This window comes from Heterodontus francisci, chromosome 5 (assembly GCF_036365525.1).
Source record: "Heterodontus francisci isolate sHetFra1 chromosome 5, sHetFra1.hap1, whole genome shotgun sequence".
NCBI lineage: Eukaryota > Metazoa > Chordata > Chondrichthyes > Heterodontiformes > Heterodontidae > Heterodontus > Heterodontus francisci.
The window spans coordinates 184,725,004-184,747,143 of NC_090375.1; the positions used below are offsets into that span (position 1 = coordinate 184,725,004).

At 42.9% G+C, this 22,140-nt stretch overlaps 1 protein-coding gene across 1 annotated transcript in view; it reads right to left on the reverse strand.

Annotated features, from left to right (window-relative positions):
• Positions 1 to 14,939: 14,939 nt before the first annotated feature.
• slc35b3 (solute carrier family 35 member B3) overlaps positions 14,940 to 22,140 on the reverse strand; it is an 81,414-nt gene continuing 74,213 nt past the window's right edge. Inside the window, exon 11 of the transcript XR_010975099.1 lies at positions 14,940 to 18,209. The gene's annotated coding sequence lies outside the window, so the exon portion shown is untranslated. The remainder of the gene's footprint in view (positions 18,210 to 22,140) is intronic.

Below are 22,140 nucleotides of genomic sequence, written 5' to 3' on the forward strand. Positions count from 1 at the left end.
CTAAGTGAAAAAATTTGGCTGTGGCACATCTTCCCATAGTGTCCAGTTTTTCCACAATTAAAACACTCAGCTTTACTTGCTGGCCACTGCTGTCATCTGTGGGCCTTCCTGGCTCCACAACATTGGCAAGGTTTTTCTGTGTCATGTACCTTATCACCTGTATGTTTTTTCTGTTCCTTAACCAGTTGTTGGCTTAACCAGTTGGATGGGCATTGGACTCCTTCTCATCCAGGGCTTGTCTTCAGCTCATAGGATATCCTTATTCTGTTTGTGATCTTCAGCCTGTCTAACAATTTGAATGGCCTTTTCCAGTGTAAAGTCTTCCTTGGTTCACAACAGGTCTGACAAGGATTCATCAGCTATGCTGATGACTATCCTGTCTCTGATTAGATCTGCATTTAATTCGTCTTATTTGCATTCTTCTGCCAATTGTGACAGATCATTAATATGGGAGTCTACAGATTCATCAATCTTCTGTGCCCACTTATTAAATTTGGCCCTTTGCAAGATTTTATTGCGGCAAAGATTAAAATATTTGTCAAAAGCTTGAAGGACATCTTCAAATTTATCGGAAGCCTCATTGATCCCTTGTCGGACAATTAAGTCATCCACAATTGCACCGACTGAATATAGAAGGGTGTTGTAATAAAAGCAAAATACTGCGGATGCTGGAAATCTGAAACAAAAACAAGAAATGCTGGAATCACTCTGCAGGTCTGGCAGCATCTGTGGAAAGAGAAGCAGAGTTAACGTTTCGGGTCAGTGACCCTTCAGAAGCAGAGTTAACGTTTCGGGTCAGTGACCCGGGCCAGTGATAGAAGGGTGTTGACCTGTTCAACTTCTAACTTTGTATGGAGTTGGGAAGCAATCCTAAACCTCAGGAATCTTTTCCTCCAAATAGACCAATTTTGAGCTATTGGGTCCTTCTAGATCTTGGAAACTTTCTGGCGTTCCAAATTTTGAATCCATATTACTTTCTTAGCTTTAGTAAGGCTTTCTAGGGTGTTCCCCTTTGTTTTAAAATCTTGCAGGCTTGAATGTAGTTTTCGCAGTCTTTTGGGGATTTCCCGCACTTTCCAACCTTTCCTGTGTTTTCTCTCCGCGGTCTGGCTGAACAATGGCTGCCAATTCCACGCGACTCCTGAGTCATCTCTTCACTCAAGATCGACTTCTCTCCCTATGGTTTTGACCCAGTGCGCCGTTAACCGTTGCTGGCCCCCGTACAAAGTCTCTCACCCGATCTTGGACCGTCGCCTGGCGCTGAAACTCTGACGCAATTGCTGGATTTGGATGTACCAGTCTCAGAGGCTGCAGGACTTTCTCACCAACTGTTCGTGTCATCAGTCGTCTAGTGTAAAACAGGTATTAGCGAGTCGACTGTCCGTGTTACATCTCTCCCGATTTTTATTTCCATTTGGGTCAATATTAAAAGCAATAATATTAGGATATTAAGGGGAGAAGGGTGGGAGTTCTGCCAGTGGGCGGCCATATGGGCCAGGGAGCCTGGAAAGTTTGGAAATAGGACAGAGGAAGGTTGTAACTTCCCTACTTAAAGTTAAAGAGCTGAGCAGAATCTAGGTGGGATTGAAATGGTTGCAGTTAAAGAAGGAAAAAGAGCAGCTTATAATTTTTCCGAGGCTGCAACGAAGGAGCTGTTGTGACAAAAAGGAAAATGGAGAGCTACCATTGTTTAAATACCAGGGAATAGGCCATCTGTATATAGTAGCTCTGTGGAAGCAGGTAGGTGTGGCTATGAGAGGAGACTATAACCCCAAGGACCCACTTGTAATGTCAAAAAAGTTTAATGACCTCACTAGGTCAGGAAAGGTAAAGATATTTTCAGACAAGTAACTGAGAAGTGCATGAATATTCCCTAGAAGTATATTCCCTAGAACATTGCTCTTTAGGGCATCACATAATATTTTGTCCCTAGTCACAGAAGTAAAGTAACTTGGCAGCAGTCACCTTCAGTGTTTCACATCCTGTAATTGCCTGTGACTGCAGGATCTGAAGACTGTCACAGCTAGTTAATACTCGATGTTTCTCCTGCAGCAGAACACAGCACACCATGCCAAGGAATACCAGGCTACTGGAGGGGGATGTGCCCACATGTGGCATTTGGCAGCACATGAAGAGGAAGCAATAATAATATTTGACTTCAACTCTGGCCTCACATTTAAGGCAGGAGATGTGGGAGTTTCTGAGTTCAAAGGGCTCATGAGAACGCATACCTTTTTAATGTTTCCGTGCATTCTTCAATTTCTCCATCAACTACCATTTTCTTCTTAAGAAATCTCGTGACTGATTAGGACAGAATACTTCTCAAGCACACCGACTTTACCAGGATTGGTTTTTTTTCTTTCAGAGGCTACAAGTCTGGTTGCAGCAGGGTTTTCTGAAGAGTAAGACCTTGCAGTTATCACTACCTCGAACAAGAACTCACCCATTCCATCAGTAAGCCTCTCCCTCACACTCAGAAACCTAATAATAACCATGCAAGATAACACTTGATAGACAAGGAGGTGACAGATGGTAAAACATAAAGTGCTGGGAAGACAGATGATGCAGATGTGAAACTGGATCTGGATATAATTGAGCAGAGGCGTAAGGCGTGCCAGCCCCTGACTTCAGAGCTGAAGGACAATGATCGCAGTGGTCCTATGAACAAAGAGGCCGCTCGGTGATTATCAAACGCATGTGAAGGTTCTCCATGACTTCTTCCAAAGTACAAGGCAAATGGCAGAAGTCCATTGCCATGCTGAGCATCAGTAGCTTATTGCAGGAGAAAATGGCAGCTGCAGGAGCCTTTGCAAACCCTCCCTCACATCACGAGTCAGCTAGGCAAGTCAGTCAAAAGAAAGATTTACATTTATATAGCACCTTTCGCAATCTCAGGTTATCTCAAAGTGCTTTGCAGTCACTGTTATAATGTGGGAAATGCAGCAGCCAATTTGTGCACAGCAAAATTCCACGAACAGCAATGTGATAATGACCAGATAATCTGGTTTTAGTGATGTTGATTGAGGGATAAATATTGGCATATAAAGGATTGCAGGCATTATGGGACCATGTGGAGAGGTTCTTTTTGACCAGATTATAAATTATACAGGGCAACATTTTGGAGGCACAGAATGATACTCAGTGGAGGCACTCCCAGGGTTAGAAGGACCTTTCTGATTTTGTGAGGTACTGATCATTATCAACCAGAATCCTGCTGCCAGGACTCATGGAGAAGCTGGTGCGCTCGTGCCCCAGAGGCTGTGTCCCCTTATGAAGGAAGTAATGAGGAACTCTCCATCAGATCTCTGCAGAAACCTTCATAATTGGAGCATCAGGCTGCCAAGGAGCCCATGACAAAGAGTTATCCGGTGCCGAGCGCATCCCAAAACCTGGAGATCTTGAGAAAAAGGCCACCACCATCCTAAGAGCTTCATAATATTTGTAGCAGCTGCCTACATCTCAGACACCAGGCAGAATGGAGAAGTGGAATTGAAATAGGGCACAGAAAAACTGCCTAAACATCCCTAAACTGCCCTTGAGAAGGTGGTGGTGAGCCAGCTTTTTGAATACAACTGAGAAGCTTGCTAGGCCATTTCAGAGGGCAGTTAAGAGTCAATCACATTGCTGTGTGTCTGGAGTCATGTACAGGCTGGGACGGGTAACGACAGCAGATTTCCTTCCCTACCAGACAGTAGTGTACCAGATGGATTTTTACAACAATCTGGATGCTTCATTGTCTCCATCACTAATACTTAGCTTTTAATTCCAGACTTATTTAATTAACTGAATTTAAATTCTCCAGCTGCCATGGTGGGATTTGAACTCGTGGGCTGAATTTTCCAGGCCCCATGATGGCAGGCATGAAGGTGGGGGGAGCTGGGAAAATAGGGGGGAGTCATATTGGGATGGTTCCTGATGTATTCCTGCTGCTGGAGAACTTTCCTGGGACAGGCTGGGAATAGGATCGGCTGCCCGTTCCAAAGAGGCAGGCAGTCAATTACGCTGCTCAAGGTCCTAATTAGGGGTGATTTTGCACACCTCAGTGAAGGCGGCCTCTCTGCAACAGGCTGGGAGCTGAGCTGAGTCCCATGTCCTGCTGATGGCGCCACGAGCATTAAAGGCCACAATTGCAGTCTATCCTGATCCAGTGGAGGAGTTTCCCTTCCATCCTGATGGGCCTGCTGGCCTAGAGGTTTTTTATTTCTTCACTGCTGTGCAGACCACTGAGAGTGCCTCCATAAGAACATAAGAAATAAGAGCAGGAGTAGGCCATTCAGACCCTCAAGCCTGCCCCGCCATTCAATAAGATCACGGCTGACCTGTCCCAGGCCTCAACTCCTCTTTCGGGCCCGCTCCGTGTAACCCTCGACTCCCCATGATTTCAAAAATCTATCTACCTCCTCCTTAAATACATTCAGTGACCTAGCCTCCACAAAGCTCTGAGGTAGAGAATTCCAGAGATTCACTACCCTCTGCGAGAAGAAATTCCTTCGCATCTATTTTAAATGTGTGACCCCTTATTCTGTAATTATGTCCCCTAGTTTGAGATTCCCCCACCAGTGGAAACATATTCTCAACGTTTACCCTGTCAAGCCCCCTCAGAATCTTATATGTTTCAATAAGATCACCTCTCATTCTTCTAAACTCCAATGAATAAAGGCCTAACCTGTTTAGCCGTTCTTGATAAGACAACCCCTTCATCCCAGTAATCAGCCGAGTGAACCTTTTCTGAACTGCCTCCAATGCTAGTAAAGCCTTCCTTAAATACGGGGACCAAAACTGTACGCAGTACTCCAGGTGTGGCCTCATCAACACCCTGTACAGTTGTAACAAGACTTCCCTATTTTTAAACTCTAAACCCCCTAGCAATAAAGGCCAAAATTCCATTTGCCTTCCTAATTACTTGCTGCACCTGCATGCTAAGTTTTTGTGTTTCATGCACAATGTTAGGAACATAGGAAATAGGATCAGTAGCCCCTTGAGTCTGCTCGCCATTCAACTAGATCATAGCTGATCTTCCACTTCAATGCCATTTTTCCACACTATCCCCATATCACTTGATATCTTTGCTAATTTTTTCCCTTTTACATACCTATAGAAGCTTTTACAGTCCGTTTTTATGTTTTTCTCTAATTTACTTTCATATTCTATTTTCTCTTTATCAGTTTCTTGGTCCTCCTTTGTTGAATTCGAAAATGCTCCCAATTCTCAGGCATACTGATGTAAAGGTAACAGGGTTGTGGTGGTGGGTAATTTTAACTACTCCAATATTGACTGGGACTCACTTAGTGCCAGGGGCTTGGATGGGACAGAATTTGTGAGGTGCATCCAGGAGGGCTTCTTGAAACAGTATGTAGATAATCCAACTAGGGATGGGGCCATTCTGGACCTGGTATTGGGGAATGAGCCCGGCCAGGTGGTCGAAGTTTCAGTGGGGGAGCATTTCGGGAGCAGTGACCATAATTCCATAAGTTTTGAGGTACTTGTGGATAAGGATAAGAGTAGGCCTCGGGTGAAGGTGCTAAATTGGGGGAAGGCTAATTATAATTATAATTAAAATTAGGCAGGAACTGAAGAATTTAGATTGGGGGCGGCTGTTTGAGGGTAAATCAACATCTGACATTTGGGAGTCTTTCAAACGTCAGCTGATTAGAATCCAGGACCAGCATGTTCCTGTGAGAAAGAAAGACAAGTTTGGCAAGTTTCGGGAAGCTTGGATAACGCGGGATATTGTGAGCCTAGTCAAAAAGAAAAAGGAAGCATTTGTAAGGGCTGGAAGGTTAGGAACAGACGAAGCACTTGAGGAATATAAAGACAGTAGGAAGGAACTTAAGCAAGGAGTTAGGAGGGCTAAAAGGGGTCATGAAAAGTCATTGGCAAACAGGATTAAGGAAAATCCCAAGGCTTTTTATACATATATAAAGAGCAAGAGGGTAACCAGGGAAAGGGTTGGCCCACTCAAGGACAGAAATGGGAATCTATGTGTGGAGCCAGAGGAAATGGGTGAGGTGCTAAATGAGTACTTTGCATCAGTATTCACCAAAGAGAAGGACTTGGTGGATGATGAGCCTAGGGAAGGGAGTGCAGATAGTCTCAGTCATCTCATTATCAAAAAGGAGGAGGTGTTGGGTGTCTTGCAAAGCATTAAGGTAGATAAGTCCCCAGGGCCTGATGGAATCTACCCTAGAATACTGAGGGAGGCAAGGGAGGAAATTGCTGGGGCCTTGACAGAAATCTTTGCATCCTCATTGGCTACAGGTGAGGTCCCAGAGGACTGGAGAATAGCCAGTGTTGTTCCTTTGTTTAAGAAGGGTGGTAAGGATAATCCAGGAAATTATAGGCCGGTAAGCCTTACGTCAGTGGTAGGGAAACTATTAGAGAGGATTATTCGGGACAGGATTTACTCCCATTTGGAAACAAATGATCTTATTAGCGAGAGACAGCATGGTTTTGTGAAGGGGAGGTCATGTCTTACTAATTTGATTGAGTTTTTTGAGGAAGTGATGAAGATGATTGATGAAGGAAGGGCAGTGGATGTTATCTATATGGACTTCAGTAAAGCCTTTGACAAGGTCCCTCATGGCAGACTGGTACAAAAGGTGAAGTCACACGGGATCAGAGGTGAGCTGGCAAGATGGATACAGAACTGGCTCGGTCATAGAAGATAGAGGGTATCAGTGGATGGGTGTTTTTCTGAATGGAGGGATGTGACTAGTGGTGTTCCGCAGGGAACAGTGCTGGGACCTTTGCTGTTTGTACTATATATAAATGATTTGGAGGAAGATGTAGCTGGCCTGATTAGTAAGTTTGCGGACGACACAAAGGTTGGTGGAGTTGCAGATAATGATGAGGATTGTCAGAGGATACAGCAGGATATAGATCGGTTGGAGACTTGGGCGGAGAAATGGCAGATGGAGTTTAATCCGGACCAATGTGAGGTAATGCATTTTGGAAGGTCTAATGCAGGTGGGAGGTTTATAGTAAATGGCAGAACCCTTAAGAGTATTGACAGGCAGAGAGATCTGGGCGTACAGGTCCACAGGCCACTGAAAGTGGCAACGCAGGTGGATAAGGTAGTCAAGAAGACAGACAGCATGCTTGCATTCATCGGTCGGGACATAGAGTATAAAAATTGGCAAGTCATGTTGCAGCTGTACAGAAGCTTAGTTAGGCCACACTTAGAATATTGCGTGCAATTCTGGTTGCCACACTACCAGAAGGATGTGGAGGCTTTGGAGGGTACAGAGGAGGTTTACCAGGATGATGCCTGGTCTGGAGGGCATTAGCTATGAGGAGAGGTTGGAAAAACTCGGATTGTTATCACTGGAACGACGGAGGTGGAGGGGCGACATGATAGAGGTTTACAAAGTTATGAGCGGCATGGACAGAGTGGATAGTCAGAAGCTTTTTCCCAGGGTGGAAGAATCAGTTACTAGGGGACATAGGTTTAAGGTGAGAGGGGCAAAGTTTAGAGGGGATGTGCGAGGCAAGCTTTTTACACAGAAGGTGGTGAGTGCCTGGAACATGCTGCCAGGGGAGGTGGTGGAAGCAGATACGATAGCGACGTTTAAGAGACATCTTGACAAATACATGAATAGGAAGCGAATAGAGGGATATGGGCCCCGGAAGTGCAGAAGGTGTTAGTTTAGGCAGGCATCAAGATCGGCGCAGGCTTGGAGGGCTGAATGGCCTGTTCCTGTGCTGTACTGTTCTTTGTTCTTTGTTCTACTTAAGCCTCTTCCTTTGATCTAATACAATCTTTAATTTCTCTTGTTGGCCATGGTTGGATCACATTTCCTACTAGGTTTTTGTGCCTCAAAGGAATGTAAATTTGTTGTAAACCATGTATTAATTCGAAGAGAGAACTTAAGAGGGAGCTCAGATTGGAGGGAAGCAAAACTGGTAACAGGAAGTAGAAAAGTGGTAAGCGAAATTAGAAGGCAGACGAGACGAAGGCAAACATCAAATAGGATCAAAATGAGGAATAATGGTAAAACAAAGTTAAGGACTCTCTATCTGAATGCATGCAGCATTTGCAACAAGATAGATGATTTGAAGTCACAAACAGAGGTAAATGGGTACGATTTAATTGCCATTACAGAAACGTGGTTACAGGGTGACCAGGACTGGGAACTGAATATTCAGGGATATTTGTCATTTAGGAAGGATAGAGAGAGGGGAAAAGGAGGTGGGGTAGCAGTGTTAATAAGAGACAGGATCAATACATTAGTGAGAAAGAATCTTAGATCGAAGCAGCAAGGTGTAGAATCAGTTTGGGTGGAGCCAAGAGACAGCAAGGCGCAACAAACATTGGTGGGTGTTGTTTATAGGTCACCAAACTGTAGTGGTGATGTTGGGCATTGTATAAATCAGGAAGTTAGAGCTGCATGTAGCATGGGCAATACAGTAATAATGGGTGACTTAAATTTACATATAGATTGGGTAAACCTAATTAGCACTAATGCTGTGGAGGATGAATTCCTGGACTGTGTACGAGATGGATGTCTGGAGCAGTATATTGAAAAACCAACTAGGGATCGGGATATTTTACATTTAGTATTATGTAATGAGAAAGGGCTAATTAATAACCTTGCTGTAAAGGAGCCATTAGGAAATAGTGACCACAATATGATAGAATTTTACATTAAGTTTGAAAGAAATATAGGTCATTCTGAAACTAGAGTCTTAAATCTGAACAAAGGAAACTATGAAGGAATGAGGGGCAAGTTGGCTATGGTGGATTGGGAAAAACATTAAAGGATTTGACAGTAGACAGGCAATGGCGAGTATTTAAAGAAGTATTACACCATTTACAATGAATATACATTCCTCTAAGACATAAAGACCCACCAGGAAAGGTGAATCAACCATGGCTAACAAAAGAAGTTAAAGATTGCATTAGGTCAAATGAAATGACATATAAGGTCAACAGAAAAAGTGGTACGCCTGAGGATTGGGAGCAATTTAGAATCCAACAGAGGAGGACCAAGAAACTGATAAAGGAAAAAGAGATTATGAATACAAGCTAGCTAGAATCATAAAGATGGACTGCAAAAGCTTCTTTAGATATGTGAAAAGGAAAAGATTAGCAAGAATGAATGTGGGTCCACTGCAGGAGAGTTTGTGATGGAGAATGAGAAAATGGCGGAGAGACAAAGCTATTACTTTGTGTCTGTCTTCACAGAGGACAACACAGAAAATCTCCCAGAAATACTAAGGAACCAAGAAACTTGTGAAAATGAGGAACTGAAAGAAATTAGTATCAATAAAGTACTCGAAAAATTAATTGATTGAAAGTTGATAAATTTCCTGGACCAGATGAGCGACATCTCAGAGTATTGAAGGAGGTAGCTTTAGAGATAGTGGATGCATTGGTGGCTTTCTTTCAAAATTCTATAGATTCTGGAAAGATTCCTGCAGACTGGAAAGTAGCAAATGTAACCCGACTATTTAAGAAGGGAGTGAGAGAGAAAACAAAGAACTACAGACCAGCTAGTTTGATGTCAGTAGTAGGGAAAATGTTAGCATCAAATATAAGGGATGAAATAACTGGACACTTGGAAAATAGTATGATTGTGCAGTGTCAACATAGACTTATGAAAGGGAAATCATGTTTGACAAATCTGTTGGAGTTTTTTGAGGATGTTAGATAAAGGACAACCAGTGCATATGGTGTTTTTGGACTTTTAGAAGACTTTTGATAAGGTCCCACAGAGGTTAGTAAACAAAATTAGAGCACATGGGATTGGGGGTAATATATTGCAATGGATTGAGAATTGGTCAACAGACAGAAAGCAGAGAGTAGGAACAAATGGGTCATTCTCAGGATGGCAGGCTAGTGTGGTACTGCAAGGATCAGTGTTTGGGCCACAATTGTTCACAATCTATATAAATGATTTGGATGTGATATTTCCAAATTTGCTGATATAACACAAAACTAGGTGGGAATGTAAGTTGCGAGGAGGATGCAAGGAGGCTTCAAGGGGATTTGGACAGTCTAAGTGAATAGGCAAGAATATGGCAGATGGAATAAATTGTGAATAAGTGTGAAGTGATCTGCTTTGGTAGAAAAACAAGAGTATTTCTTAAATGGTGAGAGGTTGGGAAGTGTTGACATCCAAAGGGACCTGGGTGTCCTTGTTCATGAGTCACCCTCAGTCTGCAGGTGCAGCAAGCAATTAGGAAGGCAAACAGCATGTTGGCCTTCATTACAAGGAGATTTGAGTACAGGAGTAAAGATATCTTGCTGCAGTTGTATAAAGTCTTGATGAGACTGCACCTGGAGTATTGTGTGCAGTTTTGGTCTCCTGATCTAAGGAAGGATATACTTGGCATGGAGGGAGGGCAATGAAGGTTCACCAGACGGATCCCCGGGATGGCAGGACTGTACGATGAAGAGAGATTGCAGAAACCGGGCCTGTATTCCCTCGGGTTTTGGAGAATGAAAATTGATCTCTTTGAAACTTACAAAATTCTTACAGTGTGTGACAGGGTATATGTGGACAGAATGTTTCCACTGGCTGGTAAGTTGAGAACCAGGGGACACACTCTCAGTATAAAAGGGACAGGTCATTTAAGACTGAGATGGGGAAGAATTTCTTCACTCAGACGGTGATGGATCTTTGGAATTCTCTACCCCAGAGGGCTGTGGAAGCTCAATCATTGAGCATGTTCAAGACAGAAATCGATAGATTTCTGGATACTAATGGCATCAGCAGATATGGGGATAGTGGAGAAAAATGGCGTAGAGGTAGTTGATCAGCCATGATCTGTTTGAATGATGCAGCAGGCTCGACGGGCTGAATGGCCTACTCCAGCTCCCATTTCCTATGATCCTATAAATGCTCGGCATTGCCTGTCTACTGTCATACCTTTTAATTTAGTTTCCCAATCTACCACAGACAACATGCCCCGCAAACCTTTGTAGTTTCCTTTGTTTACTTTTAAGACCCTAGTTTTGGATTGAACTACATCACTTTCAAACTTAAAGTAAAATTCTATCATATTATGCTCACTCATTAAAGACTCCTTTACAACTCGGTTATTAATTAACCCCTTTCTCATTGCGTAATACCAGATCTAAAATAGCTCATTCTCTGGTTGATTCCTCAACATACCATTCTAGAAAACCATCTGATATACAGAAAACCACCTCATGGCCCCTGACCTGTCTTAGCAGCGCCCAACTCTCCCGGTGGGGTTTCTGAGACACCAGAACTGCTGGCCCTGTGATGCAAACCATCCTTAATCAGACGGTGAATGCAGAGACGGCCAATTAGGAGGCCACCTCCTGGAAGATTGCTGAGCTGATCCCGCTGGCGGCAAGTCATAGAGTGATACAGCACTGAAACAGGCCCTTCAGCCCACCGAGTCTGTGCCGACCATCAACCATCCATTTATACTAATCCTACATTAATCCATGGGAAAGGCTTCCACTGCTATGTCCAGACTGGCCAAGAGAGTGTGGGAAAATGGCACACTGACACGGAACACAAAAGTCCAAGTCTATCAAGCCTGTGTCCTCAGTACCTTGCTCTACGCAGCGAGGCCTGGACAGCATATGTCAGCCAAGAGCGAAGTCTCAATTCATTCCATCTTCGCTGCCTCCGGAGAATACTTGGCATCAGGTGGCAGGACCGTATCTACAACACAGAAGTTCTCGAGGCAGCCAACATCCCCAGCATATACACCTTACTGAGCCAACGGCGCTTGAGATGGCTTGGCCATGTGAGCTGCATGGAAGATGGCAGGATCCCCAAGGACACATTGTACAGCAAGCTCGTCACTGGTATCAGACCCACCGGCCGTCCATGTCTCTGCTTTAAAGATGTCTGCAAATGTGACATGAAGTTCTGTGACATTGATCACAAGTCATGGGAGTCAGTTGCCAGTGATCGCCAGAGCTGGCGGGCAGCCATAAAGGCGGGGCTAAAATGTGGCGAGTCAAAGAGACTTAGCAGTTGGCAGGAAAAAAGACAGAAGCGAAAGGGAAGAGCCAACTGTGTAACAGCCCCGACAACCAACTTTATCTGCAGCACCTGTGGAAGAGACTGTCACTCTAGAATTGGCCTTTATAGCCAGGCGTTGCTTCACAAACCACTGACCACCTCCAGGTGCTTACCCATTGTCTCGCGAGACAAGGAGGCCAAAGAAGAACATTAGTTCTATATTCCCTACCACATCCCCACCTTCCCTCAATTCTCCTACCACCTACCTACACTAGGGGCAATTTACAATGGCCAATTTACCTATCAACCTGCAAGTCTTTGGCTGTGGGAGGAAACCGGAGCACCCAGCAGAAACCCACACAGTCACAGGGAGAACTTACAAACAGACAGTACCCAGAACTGAACCCGGGTCGCTGGAGCTGTGAGGCTGCGGTGCTAACCACTGCGCCGCCCTCGCATGAGCTTGGGACCCCCATTTGGTCCCGATGGCAGGATCTCGGTTACAACACCAAAAGATGCTTTTGTAAATAGTTGTAATAAATCACAGGAATATTTGATGTAAAGAGTACTTGATGTTTGGCTCTTTTGCTCGACGATATTTCAATATTAGGATGTGATGGCTAGCTGAGGACCAGCAATCTTACATAAACTATTCAAAGGTTGGTGAGAGGAGGCAGATTTTTGGTCGGCAGAAACTTCCAAATAAAAATGGCTCTAGTAGATGACAGGAGGCAGGGTGTTGAAAATCGCATCAGCAATCTGCATCTAATGTCATGACCCAAATTCTTCTGGTGCCTTCCTAGAAGCCAGGGAATCTTCAGGGTCAACCCTTCAAGCCATTCCAAACCCCAAAACCTCAGCATTAGGCAATGCTGCTGGTCTCTCCACTGTTCCCCAGGAATAATCCGAAGTGTGACAGTCAGAAATAATCCAGTTCCACCAGGGAGATTGTTACCAGAATGGGATAACAAACTCAAAGCCAGGAATTTCTGCAGGGGGTTTCCTGATTGGTCATTGTAACCATGGCTTAATTCCTGTTTACAGCATTGCTCTGAGGAGCCCACTGGACTTCTATCAGAATTATGGTGGGAGATCAGGGAAAACTGACAGAAATGAAAGGGTCAAATTACAAGGGATTGCACAAACACGGGTTGTATTTCCTGGTATTCAGAAGATTAAGGGGCGATTTATTCAGAGGTTTCAAGATATTAGGAGGTACAGATAGGGTAGAAAGAGAGAAACTATTTCTGTTGTTTGGGGAGTCTAAGAGATGGGGGCATAGTCTATCAATCAGAGCCAAACCTTTTAGGAATGAAATGAGGAAAAACTTCTTTACACAATGGGTGATAGAAGTTTGGAACTCTGTTCTAGAAATGGCAATTGATGTTAGATCAATTGTTAATTTTAAAAATTAGATTGATAGATTTTTGTTCACCAAAGGTATTAAGGGATAAGTGCAAAGGCAGGTATATGGAGTTAGGTTGTGTTGTGTTTGGTTGCTCAGTAATTGCTCTGTGCGGAAGACTGCTCACTATGCTGTCAGTCAACCCTGAAACTAAGATAGATCCAGGCAGCCTTCTTGAATAAAGCCTACAGACAAAAAAAATCGTGAGTCTAGTTTCTTCGTGTTTGGGGCACAAAACATAACAGGTTGCAGATCAGTCATGATCTCATTGAATGGCAGAGCAGGCTTGAGGAGCCAAATAGCCTCCTCCTGTTCCCATGTGCCTAGAAATTGTGCCATATACTCGAGTGTACCTATTTACATACAGACACATAATGTGAAATAGGTGATGCTGGGTCCAGAGTGTGCACATTTGAAAGAGCTGGTGTGTATGTGTATATGTGGAAGAGAGGACGTGTGTGTGTGTGTATGAACATGTGTCCATGTGAAGAGAGTGGGGAGTTTAAGAAAGAAGTGCATTCAGAAATGTTTATTAACTCACCTTAACTAGCTATAACTGCCCAGAATTTCACTTAGTTGGGTTGGGTAGCAATGACACAGCTTAAGTAGCCTTGTGAATGATTTGAAGAGACTTTATAAATTTTAATCAGTTCATTATTCATCTTCCAACACATAAAACTTACTTTATTTAATCACTTAATAGTTTTGCTTCTTTGATAGCTTTCATGGTTATTACTGGGTCCATTTCTGCTTGTTATAGACCTACTTAGTTATTACTGTCAAACTAGCAAGCCTGGCTGGATGCCATTTAGAGTGCTGACATGTGGATTTGTGACCATCATTCCTAACATTGCAAAAGCTGAACCTTGGTTGTGTCATCATAGGCCATTTGTTTCACATTGGAGAGCAAGGGAACAAAAATTAAAGGATAATTCACCCGTGGTCCTTTTCACACACTTAAAGCCATTGGAATGCAGATGACACTGGAGTACCCTAAAAATAAGGAAAGGAAAAATAAATGTGCTCGACTCACCTGTATTTGATGTTCACAACGTTTTCTGCAGTTTTTAATTGAAGTAGTTGAATCATTTTATTCAGATATTTTGTTGCTTCCACCAATAATTCCTCTGCAGTCTGCTTTGTTTTCCTCCATTGATATTATATTACCACAATCCAATAATGTCTTTTTTCACTGATCAGAGCTTTTGGGAAATGGAACATGGGCTAAAATTCAAAACTTATTATGCAGAATTAGGGATTTCACATCAAGGCAACTGAGGTTAAGGGGTGAGGGAAGCTTGAGGTGGGGAAGGCTCAAGGTTACCTTGCAGGGCCTAGAGAAGCACTCCTGCTCCCCCTGACCTATAAAGAAACATTCATCTTTTAGAAAACACATCTTCTTGGATTTCTTCTGCTCCTGAGTGCTGGTGGCAAGATCCTGGCATGCTGCCCAAGACAGACCTGATAAAATGGCACAGAGTGAACAAGAAACCACACTGCCTAGTTTTAACACTCTGCAGCCCGCCTCCCCTTCTTGTTAGGCACATTGGTGAGGTGGTGATGGGGGATTAAAATCAGGCCAAAGATTTCTTCAAATCTTTCATTTATTATGGTAGTTACACAGCCTGATGCCTCACATTTTGTGCTAATATTCATGCAGGCACATCAGTAAATCACATTTTTAAAATTCATTTATGGGATGTGGGCATAGCTGACTAGGCCAGCATTTATTGCCCATCCCTAACTGTCCTTGAACTGAGTGGCTTGCTACGTCATTTCAGAGGGCATTTAAGAATCAACCACATTACTATAGGTCTGCAGTCACATGTAGGCCAGACCAGGTAAGGACAGCAGATTTCCTTCCCTAAAGGACATTAGTGAACCAGATGGGTTTTTGCAACAATTGACAATGGTTTCATGGGCACCATTAGACCAGCTTTTTTAAATTCCAGATTTATTATTTGAATTCAAATTTCACCACCTGCTGTGGTGGAATTCGAACCCATGGCTCCAGAGCATTAGCCTGGGCTCTAGATTGCTACTCCAGTGATATTACCACTTCAGCACAGCTGGTTCTAAATTTTCCAATAAGTGCACAACTTTTGGCACTTTGCTGTATAATAATGGTTGCCTGTAAGGTCAAATATAGAACAGATGGAGGCTTCACTAAACAGTTCCAAAGCTACAGCCTCAATGACCTCAGGTTCAAAAGTGGAACCTCTACTGCACCACGTGGCACTAGTATTTTTCACGTCTTCTGAGGCCACTCAGAAATTAAATTACACTGGCCTGACTGGTATTCTACCACTGACTAAACTCAATGTTACAACCTCAGTGAGACCGTTAATGTTAAAATATAAGATATGAACCCCCAGACCAACAACTAAAAATAATCCCATCAACTAGATATTTTGTAAGTAGCCAATACACCAGATTACAACAAAAGGTATTTTCTTTACTTATTAAAATACTTGAAAACCTCACACCACACTTATACATTGCACAGTCCTCTTTGATGGCAAAATCTTTGCAGTTAAAAGTCCCAAACTCTTCCAGTTGCAACGGGTTGGATCTTCCAGACCTTTCTCAAAGTCATTGTCCTCTTCACTCCCTTCAACTTGGATACCCCTGAATAAGGCAATTCCTGGTGATCTGTTGGGTTTTTACTAAATGGGATGATAATGGGAGGAGTAGAGGAAGTGAGAGACCTTGGAGTGCATGTTCACATGTCCCTGAAGGTTGCAGGACAAGTACATAAAGTGGTGAAGGTAGCATATGGAATGCTTTCCTTTATTGGCCGAGATACAGAATACAAAAGCAGGGATTTAATGCTGGAACTGTATAAAATGCTGGTTAGGCCACAGGTGGAGTATTGCATTGAGTTTGGGTGGTCACATTACAAGAAGGACATAATTGCGATGGAGAGAGTACAGAGGAGATTTACAAGAATGTTGACAGGGCTTGAAAATTGCAGCTATGAGGAAAGAATGGATCGGCTAGTGTTGTTTTCCTTAGAACAGAGGAGGCTGAGGGGTGACTTAATTGAGGTGTACAAAATCGAGGGGCCTAGATAGACAGGAAGGACCTGTTTCCCCAGGCGGAGAGGTCAATGACCAGGGGGCACAGATTTAAGGTGATTGGTAGAAGGATTAGAGGGAACATTTTCACCCAGAGGGTGGTGGGTGTCTGGAATTCACTGCCCGGATCGATGGTGAAGGCAGAAACCCTCAACTCATTTAAAAGGTACCTGGACCTGCATCTGGAGTGCTGTAACCTACAAGGCAATGGACCAGGTGCTAGAAGGTGGGATTAGATTGGGCAGCTTGTTTTTTCAGCCCGCACAGACACAATGGGCTGAATGGCCTCTTTCTTCGCCCTAACTTTTCTATGGTTCTACCTCTCCACAAACTTCAACTTTCAACACAGGTTCAAGGTTCCACAGCCTTTCGCCAAATAGTATTTTTCAAGAGTAGGTACTCCCTCTCTCTCTCGAGGCTGCCATCACTGGTTGTCTTCCTTTCTTGCAGCCTGCTCTGAGGCTCCCACCGCTGGTCTTCTGTACAGCCTTTCCACCTTCAGAAAATGTATTAAATTTATCTGGAATCAAGCACCAACAGCTGATTGTGCTTTTATAATATGCAAAGTCCAGAAGTCTGGTTTCTGCACAGCCATCTGGGCCTTCCATTGTTTCTAGGTGTTAACAGCTGCCTGGTATATTTGCATCCTCAGAATCACTGACTCCTTGTTTACGATCCAAAAGTCTGGGAGGGTGAAACCTATCGTTTTTCTGGTGTTACCCCTGCAGTCTCTGTTTATCAAAAAAGATCTTTGATCTCTGTTGTCCTGGTAACCAAAGATGTCTGGCTTTTTTTATTTGTTCATGGGATCTGGATGTCGCTGGCTAGGCCAGCACTTGTTGCCCATCCCGAATTGCCCTTCAGAAGGTTGTAGTGGTGAGCTGCCTTCTTGAACTGCTACAGTCCACGTGCGGTAGGTACACCTACAGTGCTATTAGAAAGGAAGTTCCAGGATTTTAACCCAGCGACAGTGCAGGAACAGCAATATAGTTCCAAATCAGGATGGTGTGTGGCTTGGAGGGGCAATTGCAGGTGGTGGTGTTCCCATGCATTTGCTGCCCTTGTCTTTCTAGGTGGTAGAGGTCGCGGGTTTGGAAGGTGCTAAGGAGCCTTGGTGTGTTGCTGCAGTGCATCTTGTAGATGGTACACACTGCTGCTACTGGGCGTCGGTAACGGAGGGAGTGATGGTGTGCCAATCAGGTTGGCTATTTTGTCCTGGATGGTGTCGAGCTTCTTGAGTGTTGTTGGAGATGCACCCATCCAGGCATGTGGAGAACATTGTGCAATCATCAGTAAACTTCCCCATTTCTGACCTTATGATTGAAGGGAGGTCATTGATGAAAGCTGAAGATGGTTGGGCCTAGGACACTACCCTGATGAACTCCTGCAGTAATGTCCTGTAGCTGAGATGATTGACCTCCAACAACCACAACCATGTTCCTTTTCGATAGGTACGAATTCAACCAGCAGAGGGTTTTTCCCCTGATTCTCATTGACTCCAGTTTTGCTAGGGCTCCTTGATGCCGTACGCAGTCAAATGCTGCCTTAATGTCAAGGGCAGTCACTCTCACCTCACCTCTTGTGTTCAGCTCTTTTGTCCATGTTTGAACCAAGCCTGGTAGAGGTCGCGGGTTTGGAAGGTGCACTGATGTGCTGGGCTCCCTCATCATTGAGGAGCCACCTCCTCCAATTAGTTGTTTAATTGCGTACCACCATTCACGTCTTGTCCTTAAGCAGAGTGGATGTGAGGTCACCTGACTTCCTGGACTCTACCTTAAACTTTAAAAAAAACATTTTTAAAAACATAATCCTGCTACACCGTTCAGCATTCATTACATCAGTAAATTGGGAGAGCTGGTCAGAAGGGATTGCTTATAACTCGTATGATACATGAGGAAGAAAACTACTGTAGTCATTCATTCTTAGCTTAACTGAAGGTTGCTGAGCTGAACATTAAGATGTTTTAATCCTTGTTGATACAAGTAATGAATTCAGTGATAGTCAGTCTTCATAAATTGATATCAATCCAAAACATGCTTTCAGATTACTATATAAGATTTCCAATTATCTAAGGAAAAACACAGGAGATATTTGACATTGTTTTTAACCTCAAGCCTATAGGCACTGTTATTGGTTGTAACCTTCAGGCTTTAATACTGAAGGGGTTAAATGAAGAGATCCTGAAGCTGCATTAATTAACTTTGCATTGATCTCTTTTGTGTCATAATTTTCATTATAGGAACCTGTGTCAGATTGGAATATAACTGCATCAATGATGCTTGCTTACATCAGAAGCAATACATAATACTTTGATGCCATATTGTCCCTTAAATCCATCCTTCTAGGCTTCTGTATTTCTATTTAAGTTAATAGGCAACTTCCACTGATGCGTTAAATTGCTTCTTGTTTTGTAGAAGAGACACAACTGGTAAAGTTATTACTGTATTTATGCTTTGGAACATGTTTGGGGAAAAAAACTTGCCATTTTAATTTTTCATATGTAAAATCTATTCAAAACTAAATCTAACATATTTTTGTCCATAAAACAGAGCATGTATTATTTGCAGCATTTAATTAATATATGGTTTCATACCAGACAGAATTACATACACAAACTAGGCCCCGAGGACTTCCTACAACTGCGTTGAAAAGAAAGTATTTAACATGCGGAATTTGTCCACAGCTGATAATTTATTGGAACTCATCTGTAACAAGTCCTGGCACTGATTTATAAGTTGATTTGAAAAATAAATAAAAGTGATAGAAACCTACATTTGGTTTTAATGATAGACTGTTGCAGCGTGAAAAGTAAGGATATGAAACATTGCGAGGAAATTAGATATTATGCCCTGAAGACAACTACAGCTACTAGCCCATTAATTATTAGATATTTATTATTAAAAATTTCTCTTCATGAGTGACTGCAGAATGTTCATGCAACTCAAGCTGTTGAATTCTGACATGAATGAAGTGGATGGAGCTCATTTGTTTCTTGCATGCTGACAGAGTGAATCTCCAACAAAGGTTCATCACCTATTCTGTTGCAATACTCAAGTGTCAGTAAAATTACATAAAAAAGGTAATGATAGCATTAACCAGTTAGGTTTCTTATTACTCATTATTTGTAAAGGGGGAAAGGAAGGTTTTATTACATCTTTAAAAAGTATAACTCTCTTGCAGGTCTCAAATTGATCAGCTTAACTAACATGAAAAGATTGGATAGTGCACTCTTCACTGTTTCATTGCTTTGGAGACAAATCCAATGAACTTGTTTTAAAAAGCATCAGGATTGATCAATTCTAACATTTAGATATATTTGGGGAGAGTGAAGGAAGAGAGGAGTGGAGATGGGAAGCAGAAACAAAGGGACTGTCCACAGTCTAACCACCAAACTCAAGTGTGTCTCGATTAGCTCTCCAGATTCAAGGGTTTCAGAGAATGCTCTTTAACAAATTAACTTTGCAGGCTCCATTCCAAAGTCCAAGGACAAAAAAAAAAGCTATTGCCTGAAATAGCCACGTAATGGATGGGCTGCCAGTCCCCCCTGCTGTGACAATTTGAGAGTCCAACATATCATGTACCACCCTATTTGTAGTTGGGATGAGCTCCAGACATCTGCCATTAGTATTAAAAGAACTCGTAGAAAAAACATAGGCCACTGATCCAACTAATGCAGTTGGCATTAATAGAGAGGGTGGCCTCTGCAGAACATCCCCAGTGAACATTGTGAGCTTGTTTAACATTCAGTTTTTGCACTGAGGAAGTAAAGCTTTATTCTCAAGTGATTTTAAAATGTGTTTTTAAAAACATGCACTATAAAAGGAATGATCACTTTTTTTTTTATAAGGTTCAGTGCTCAGAGAATTAGTTAAAAATCTGAAAATAATGGACTGCTTATAGATGCAACCTAAAGCACCTTTTCAAAATAGAACTTTCAAACTTTTGTAAATGAGTGCACCAGTGGCATCTAGTGGTGGCACTGCATAGTGTACAATATCCCCATTTTAAACCTTTAAGACAAGAAAAAAGATGGCGCTATCTTCTTAAAAATATCTTAACCTCTTCACACTTGCACAGAACATTTTCTTATAACATTTTGAAATGGTTCAATACATCAGTCTTTTTTGTTGTTGTAAGAATTCTACACGGTCCCAGCGGAAGGGTTAAGAACCAGAGGACACTGATATAAGGTGAATAGCAAAAGAATAAATGGTGACATGAGGAAAAACTTGTTTACCCAGAGTGGTTAGGATCTGAAACTCACTGTACGAGTGTGGTAGAGGCAGATTCAATCCTTGTTTTCAAAAGGGAATTGAATAAGCATCTGAACAGAAAGAATTTGGAGGGCTACAGGGAAAGAGCTGGGGAGTGAGACGAGCAGATTTGCTCTTGCAGAATGCTGGCATGGGCACAATGGGCTGTATGGCCTCCTTCTGTGCTATAACCATTCTATAACTCCACTGGCAGGAGGATTGGTAATCAGAGGACAGAGATTTAAGATAACTGGCAAAAGCAGAGAAGTATTTGTAGCCAGCGAGTTGCTATGACCTGAAATGCACTGCCTGAAAAGATGTTGGAAGCAGATTCAATAAGTTTCAAATGAAAATTGGATATATACTTGAAAAGAAAAGAAGCTGCAGGGCTATGAGGGAAAAGCAGGGAAGTGAGACTAACTGGACAGCTCTTTCAAAGACCTGGCACATGCATGACGGGCTGAATGGCCTCCTTCTGTGCTGTATGAGCTGGTAAGATGTATAGAATCCATCAGGACAGTAAAATATTCTAACAAGTTTACTTATAATACAGTGCTAATCACTATAATTCAGAAAATAAGTGTTGTGCTCATTTAACACTCCAGTTGGCAACAGAGGTGAGGATGAAACAGGCAAATTCGAGCAAAGGCCAGACTTGAACCTACATCTTTTTAAAATTCACAAGAAAGCACTCTTCGTTGTGGAACTGGGCTACTTACCAAGTTACTTGAAAGCCAAAATTATTTTGAAGACTGGCATTTTAGCTCTGAAAACTATATTCAAATCTTAATAAAAGCAAAATACTGCAGATGCTGGAAATCTGAAATAAAACCGGAGAGTCACAGACCTGAAACATTAACTCTGCTTCTCTCTCCACAGATGCTGCCTGACCTGCTGAGTACTTCCAGCACTTTGTTTTTAGATTCAAATCATGACTGATTAGATAAAACTCTGGACGTTGTCTATGAAATGTGCTTGGGGAAACCTCAATTCAGTGGCTAGTGGGCATGTCCCTAATTTGGCACTCACTGGCAATGCCACTCATACAGGTTTCAAGATGGTTGGTGTGGACAATAGAAATAGCAGCTGAGTTTTAATTCCCACTTCCTGATCCCAGCGTCAGGAGAAAATGTGGGCCATCAGAGGTGGGAGCTGCTAACGTAGGTAGGGGAACGAGAAGGTGCCTGAAGATGGAGACGTCCTCTGAAGATGCTTCCAAACATTAAAAGTAAAAAAAAAAGTGACTACAGCTGCCAGACTGCATTGTGGACAGGGAACCCCTGCCTGTGGCCCTCTGGCAATTGCGGCTGGGGGTGGGGAGTTAAATTCAATGAGGCATCAATGGCCCTCTGGTCTGCTACCAGTAGGCCGCTTTAAATCATGGCCGGGCTTTGGCTTCAGTGGAGGGCCTGACTGCCATCTGGAAAATTCCAGACGGCTTCTGACAATTGGTCTCA